This window comes from Benincasa hispida, chromosome 5 (assembly GCF_027475165.1).
Source record: "Benincasa hispida cultivar pf3 chromosome 5, pf3_genome.v1.1, whole genome shotgun sequence".
Taxonomy (NCBI): domain Eukaryota; kingdom Viridiplantae; phylum Streptophyta; class Magnoliopsida; order Cucurbitales; family Cucurbitaceae; genus Benincasa; species Benincasa hispida.
This window is the reverse complement of record NC_143482.1, coordinates 58,953,334-58,961,104: the sequence shown is the minus strand read 5'-3', so window position 1 is coordinate 58,961,104 and position 7,771 is coordinate 58,953,334. Positions and strand designations below refer to the sequence as shown.

Below are 7,771 nucleotides of genomic sequence, written 5' to 3'. Positions count from 1 at the left end.
TGAACAGGTATACCGTAGATAGATCATACCAAGGTCATCCTACAAAAGACGCGGTGTACTCCCTTGAGTTGTGCTTTAGCTCCTACAAAAGAGTAAGGGGGACAAATTAGTTAACCTATGCAAAAAAAAAAAAAAAAAAAAAAAAAAGGCAAGTAAAGAAAAAAGAAAAAGTAAAAAAAGAAAGAAAAAAAAAGAAGAAAAAAAAGAGAAAAAAATACGAAATTTTCTTTAAAAAAAAGTGAAAGAAGAAGAGGAAAAGGAAAGAAAGGAAAGAAGAAGAGGAGGGATGAAGATAATAGAGGGGTTTGAGGTCCTATTTATAGAGGTTTCCCATGTTCCATAACAAATTAGGAAATCCAAATCAAATAAAAGATTTGATTTAAAATATTAGATTTTTTTATTAGATTTCCTAATTTGATTCCATCCTAATTTCAAATTAAATTAAATAAATTTTCTATTTAATTTAATCTTATTAGATTTTGTCCTCAAATTTATCTTCAACTAAGATTTGGACATATTCCAAATTTTATTCAAAGTCAAATTTAAATTGTGGATAAAATCATAAATTAAAATCTGACCATATTTCAAATTTTATTCAAAATCAAAATTGTTCAACATTGAGATTAAATTGCAAATAAAATCTCAAATTAAAATTTGGGCATATTCCAAATTTTATCTCACCTAAATCACCAAATCATATTTTTACGCCAAATTATTAAGTCAAATTAAAATTTGGGCATATTCCAAATTTTATCCCAAATCCAAATCATCAGACTTTTATTCTCAAACCAAATTATTAAGGATAAAATCTCAAATTAAAATTTAGCCATCTTCCAAATTTTATATCAAATTCATCTAAATTTAGGTTCTAAATCAAGTTGTGGGAAAGATTAAAATTCATCCCAAATTAAAATTTGGCCATATTCCAAATTCAAGTATCCTATTGAGCGGATAAGAAAAAAATATCTTTTATTCAAATTTAGGCATATCCCAAATTTTATCTTAAATCCAAATCAAATTAAATTGGGACAAAGCTCAAAATTTTTCGTAAATTTGGCGATATTCCAAATTTTATCCCAAATTCAAGTTAAACTTATGTACTAAATTCATAGTTTTATGACACATCAATTGAGGTCAAATTCAAGAACAAATATATTTGGATTTTGATTCCAACTTTATATTTTTTGAGATTCATCCACTCATGTATGTGCATAAATCTCGAAAGGGGACATTTGTTGAATGAGAAATTTTAGACCAATCACAAGTTGCCACATCTTTTAATAAATTAATGATGAAATTCCAAATCATTAAATTTGGGCTCAATTAGGAGTTCACATATGTCCTGAATTGAAGTTGAAGACAAATTTCGATGACGTCACATGGTTTTATCATGACCGTTGAATCAGATAAGATTAATTGGATCAAATTTGATATTATTATTTAGGTCAAAGCCCAACTAAGTCCAAAAATAGGCTGAATTTGACCCATCAAATCAGCCTAAATCCGATTAATCGGGCCCAAAGGCCAACCCATGGACCAACTAAGCCCAAGTCCAACTAATTTGGCCCAAAGGCCAGGCCCATGGATCAACTAAACCCAAGCCCACCTATAAACCCTATAAATAGATAGGCTCTCTTCATTTGGAGGGGTCAACAATTCTATACTACAGAGAGCTTATAGGGAATTCTCTATAATCAGAAGATTCCTTGACTCCTGAAGCTAATCACACTTGAAGACGGAAGTCCTTTGAAGATACAAGCATTTTGAAGTCCTTTGAAGATGCAAGCATTCTAAAGACTGAAATCCTTTGAAGATACAAGCATTTTCAAAATTCAGAGAGTCCAGAGAATTCATCAACAAGAAGAAGACTTCCAAGACTCCACTCCTAAAAGACAGAAGACCCTTGAAAACACAAAGAAGACTCTTTCGAGACTTCTGCTTCAAGAACATTCGGTGCTTTTCTTCTTCAAGTCAAGCACATTCACCCAACTGAGAGAAAATCAGAGGATCAAGTATTAGAGATCAAACCACATCGCATCAAATCAACTTCAATATCAACATCAACTCATGTTCAACTCCACGAAACAAGTTTCTTCAGAAGTCTCGTGTGAATAGTGCCCATTCCCAATTCGTACAAAATAATTCCACTGAATTTCCAAAAGGTTTACAAGGTAGGGTTTCTTCTCTGTGTATGTTTTGTTTCTAGTTGCATGTTTAATCTATTTTGATCTATAGTTTTTATTCCAAAAAAAAATGTTTTGATTTTAAATGGCATTTTGAAATACGTTTTGGATTTTGTATGTTATGGCTTCCACTCTGCCTTAGGGTTTTCATCCCTACATTTTCAGTACTATCAAATGCTCTCAACTTAATTCTTAATCGTTCTCGAGCAAGATAGAATAAGACACATAGTCACACAATAATATGCTCACTCACATACATGTTAGTTACCAAGTCTCAACAGTTTTCTAAAACTTAAATTGCACTCAACGAAAGAAATCAAAACTTATTAAACATGACCTAAATAATTTAAGAACACTATCATATAATTTAAAGAACAGACAGAAACACGACCAACGCCCACGGACCAGAGTGTTGTGAAACTACGGCTACGACAGCTTAAAAACATAGTATTCATATATTATATAATTCTCTACACTTTTCTTTCATCATGCTTGGTTTTTTTCTTCTTTTTTTCTTCAAAAATTAAATTAAATATAGTAGCATTTTAGACCAAAGATTTCAAGTGCTATGTTTAAAGTAGAAGAATACTATATTTAATAGTAGAACTTTAATCAACCCACTGTCTAAGGAATATGGTTTTTCTTAATTCTCCAAATTAACAAGACATAGTTGAGTAAGTGCAGACCAAACTGACTACCCATTTGGACTCTTTATTAAACATTTTCCTCAATAAATCTTCCTTCTCATCCAACTATTACACAAATTTAGGTGAGACCAATTAATAATGAAAGGAGCAACTTACGGATAGATGGTAAGGTTATAATTTTATGATGGTGTCCTCTTTGTGTTATTCATCATTCTTAGAACAAATCCTAATATTATTTTTGTTGGATTGAATACATGTTTGAGATTTATGGGTTCTAATATCATATTAAATAAATATGAAGTTCCACCTCAAAATCAATCACAGATAATAAGATGAATAACTCATATATATCTTACAAAGAGTGGTTCCTTGATAAAAGACTAAGTGGTCATGGGTTCAATCCATGGTGGCCTACATATGCAGGACTTAATATCCTATGAATTTTATTAACACTCGAATTTCGTAGGATCAGATGGGTTATCTCATAAGATTAATTAAAATATGCATAGTTGACCTGAACACTCATATATATATATATATATATATATATATATATATATAAATAAATAAAAAATCCCACATAGAGTGACACTTCCTCAATGACAAATTCTTAGTTAGCCATTCATAATCCACCTACTCAAAACATTATCAAATTCTTATAATAATAATAATAAAATCATGTCCAATTGGTATGTGTTTTAGCTAGCCAATTCAATGTCAATGTGTCATCTAGTTTTTTGCCACTTTGTTTCACCTATATAAGCATAACATTCTCCTTACTTCTTCCTCACACACACTTCATCAAACACATAATTTTTCTTTTCTCAATATGGCTTGGTTTATTGGTTATCTTTTTCTCCTTCTCGTCTCTTCTACCACGGCACGGCTTGTGATCGTTGTGTTTATCAATCTAAAGCTAGCCACCTCTACAACACGCCTACTTCATGTAAAAATTTATATTATATAGTTCATTCTCCCTTTTATCTTTTTTGCTTGATTAAGATAGTAAAAAATATATGAGTATTCTACACATTTGACATAAAGATGGAGGAGCATGTGGTTATGGCAACTTAGCTTTGGAATTCTCTAATGGCTTCTTTGCTGCTGGTGTACCTTCCCTTTACAAACAAGGAGCTGGTTGTGGAGCTTGCTACCAAGTATTATTTTTTTTCTTCTAATATAATTTACCTTTTGTAGTATGAATATATATTTCAATCAATTTAGTCCTTTGTGCTATAGTGTATATAACAATAATTTAATCCTTTGTACTTTAAAATTTGTAACAATAATTTAATGGATTTTTTTTTTTAAATATAGAAAAATAAACCAAAGTATTTACAAAATATAGCAAAATTTTAGAACACCCAATGATAAACGCTATCAGTATCTATCAATATCAATGATAGAAATCTATCAGTGTCTATTAGCGTCTGTCATTGATAGTTCTAAAATTTTGCTATATTTTGTAAATATTTTCAACAATTTTACCATTTGAAATAATTTTCCTAATTTAATCCGAATTACAAAATATTTCATCAAAATTAAATTAAATGTCATTTTATTATTTAATGATTTAGACTTTGTAGTGCTTATAAACCTATTGAAGTTTTAATTACTTTCTTCATCTACCTATGTCTTAACAAATTCCATTAAATCTTAACAATAATTTTCACAATTAAGGACTAAATTATTGTTACAGATTTTGAAGTACAAAAGTAAATTTTTATATGCTAGAATTTAGAAACTACTTAAATTGTTGCAAAATTTCTCGAAGAATACAGACTAAATTATTTCAAATCAAAATTAAAGAATGAAAAGTGATTTTAAACGTATTTTATATCAAGAACTTGTTATTATTTCTATAGGTAAGGTGCAAAAATAGAAGGTTGTGCAACACAGTAGGGACTAAAGTGGTGGTAACAGATCAAAATAATGATAATGTAACGGATCTTGTTCTTAGTAAAAGGGCATTCTTCACAATGGCTCTCAATGGCAAAGGTGGAGACTTGTTGAATCTTGGAGTTATTGATGTAGAATACAAGAGGTAACATTTTGGACTATATAAACATATTATAAGTGTATGTTAAAAGATAGTGTTTTGTCACTAAACTCTCATTAGAGTAAATAATTTGTTGCCAACCACTTTAGTTTATAATGATTTAGTTCTTGACTTTTTAAAAATTTCAAAATTTTGGTCCCTAAAATTTAATAAGTAATAGTTTGGTCTTTATGTACTTTACAATTTATAACAGATTTACACCCTATCATGAAGAATATTATTAACATTTAGTGAAATTTCTTACACATAGAATTAATAAATTGATTTGAGATCAAATTTGACTATAGAGACTAAAGTTATTACGTAATAACAATTAACAAGTAATTTTGTGAGACCTTTCACTATAGGAATTAAATTGTTACATGCTAAAGTTCAATTACTAAACTGAACATCGTTACAAAGTTAAAGTTAAGAGACTAGAAGTATTTTTTTAACCTAGGTACAATCGTACTAGTACTAATAATGCATCAAATTTCCATCATAACTTTACAATTGAGCATGTTTGAATAATAATAGTACTAAGTGGTAAGAATAGTACTAAATTGGATGATGACTCACCTCCTGTGGGTGGCCTGAAAAATGTGTTTTCAACCCATAAAAAAGTATATTATTGTACAACAATTAAAATAAAAGTTGCCCATCAAAATTTGCAGGGTGCCTTGTGAATACAAAAATAGGACTTTGTTAGTGCGAGTGGAAGAATCAAGTTACAACCCATTTTACTTGGCCATTAAATTCTTGTACCAAAGTGGCCAAACAGAAATGGTAGCTGTGGACATAGCTCAAGCTGGTACCTCTAATTGGAGCCATATGAAAAGAAATTATGGAGCTGTTTGGGAAACTAACGACATACCCGAAGGAGCATTGCAACTAAGGATGGTTGTGACTTCGGGATACGACGGAAAGTGGATTTGGGCAAAATCTGTACTTCCTACTAATTGGAAAACTGGAATGATTTATGATACTGGGGTTCTAATCAACGATGTTGCTAAGGAGAGTTGCCCTCCTTGGCAATGTGGTGATGGGCAATGGAAATGAATATAAGAGTTTCAAACCTTTGAATAATTAACAACAATGATCACTTTGAATCACATAGTTTGTGATTTTTATGTGTTGTGTTCAATAAATATTTATATGAAGGTGATGGAGGAAAATAGTGCTAGTTGTGTGCATGGTCTTAATCTATGTACAATAATGTGTGTTTTGTTGTATCCTCTCTATTATAAATAAATAAATAAAATTGTCTGAAGTTCGACGAATGCGCACCTGGTACATGTATTGTTTTTAGATTCTATAATCTAAATACCGTTTAAATTATAAAAAATAATATATTTATGTTTTCATTATTATGAATTTAAAACTTCAAAATGCAAATTTGTATTAAAAAAGAAAAATATTAAAATGTTAATAAATATAATAATTGATGTTATAAACTCAATAATACATTTTTATTAAATTAAAATATGTATAATATATTATAAGTTATATGATGTCATAAAATAATAATTATATAATAATTTTAAAATAAAATAAGTTCATAAATTAATGAATAATAGTTTATATTCAACCTAATAGGTAACCACAACTTACAACTAATGTTATGATTTATATAATTGTGAATAACTATTTAGATTGGGATCTAATTTTGAATTTACTATCAAAAACATATCTTTACATAAAAATTATTTTTATTGAATCTCATTATTTTTAAATTTATGTTTTCAAATTGCTACCAAATGTATGTTTGATATCTCACCGATGAGTGACTTGGGTAGAATGCACTATCACTTCCATCATGCCATAATTTGGCCCTTGCAATTCTATGTCATTGAAGAACATTTGATCTCCAATGGCTACTTTTCTTTCTAAAAGAGATTCTAAACAAACTTTTGTAAGATCTATCACTATATAAATTAATATTTTCTGTAAAATTAAAACTAGCGTGTGAAATATGTAAGGGAGAACCAACTTATCATGTGTAAGCCTTTAAGAAATATAGAAGAATGTCTTCCTATGGATGTAGGCACCATTTTACCAAACCACATACATGTTTATGGTCCTCTTATTTTTCTCCTTCTTCCTTTTCTGCACGTGTGAGATCTTCAAATTCTGCTACCAAAATCACAAAGAAAAACTTTCAGAAACTAGGAGAGAGTTAGAGAGGAGTTTCGAAACTTAGAGAGAGTGTGTGATTTCTTCAAATGAATTTTTAGTCAGATTCAATATTGATTTTGTGAAAAGAAGAAATAAGCTTACCACGTGTGTGTTAAAGGGGCTGAAGACGTGGCTGCATCTCCTCCAAGTTTTCTACCTAACTCAAATCTCAATTGGATCAAATTCTCCTCCTTCAAATTATTATAAAAGCCCAACAAAGTGGTATCAGAGCCTTTGACAATCAAGATTGATGTTCTTGGAGAATTAAGATTCAAGAATTTGTTCATCAATGGCAGTAGCGAGGTTTGAAATTGAAAAATTTGATGGAGAGTGTGATTCCTATAAAAGGTCAAAATCAAAGCCATATTATTCAGTTAGCAAAAGGCTCTCAAGGCTTTTTAGATCCATCAACACTACCAAACACATTGACAACACAAGAAAGGAAAGATTAGGAGCTTGCAACCTATGGTACGTTAGTTCTAAATCTTAGTGATAATGTTTTAAAGCAAGTTTTAGATCATGAGACGGCTTATAAGATTTGGACAAAATTGGAAGGGTTATTTGCCACAAAAAACCTTTCAAATAAAATTGTGAGAGTTTCTGAACCTAACTTAGAAGGCCAAACAGGATGCAAAAAATCAGCAGAAATAAAACGAAAGCAGTAAAGAACACCAAGTTATATAGTGGTTCGACCAGTTTGGTCTACATCCACTTTGAGAACCAGCTTG

The 7,771-nt window shown here is 30.0% G+C and overlaps 1 pseudogene; it reads left to right on the top strand.

Annotated features, from left to right (window-relative positions):
- The first annotated feature begins 3,659 nt into the window (after positions 1–3,659).
- Positions 3,660–6,360, top strand: LOC120078445 (expansin-like A2; annotated as a pseudogene).
- The last annotated feature ends 1,411 nt before the right edge of the window (positions 6,361–7,771 follow it).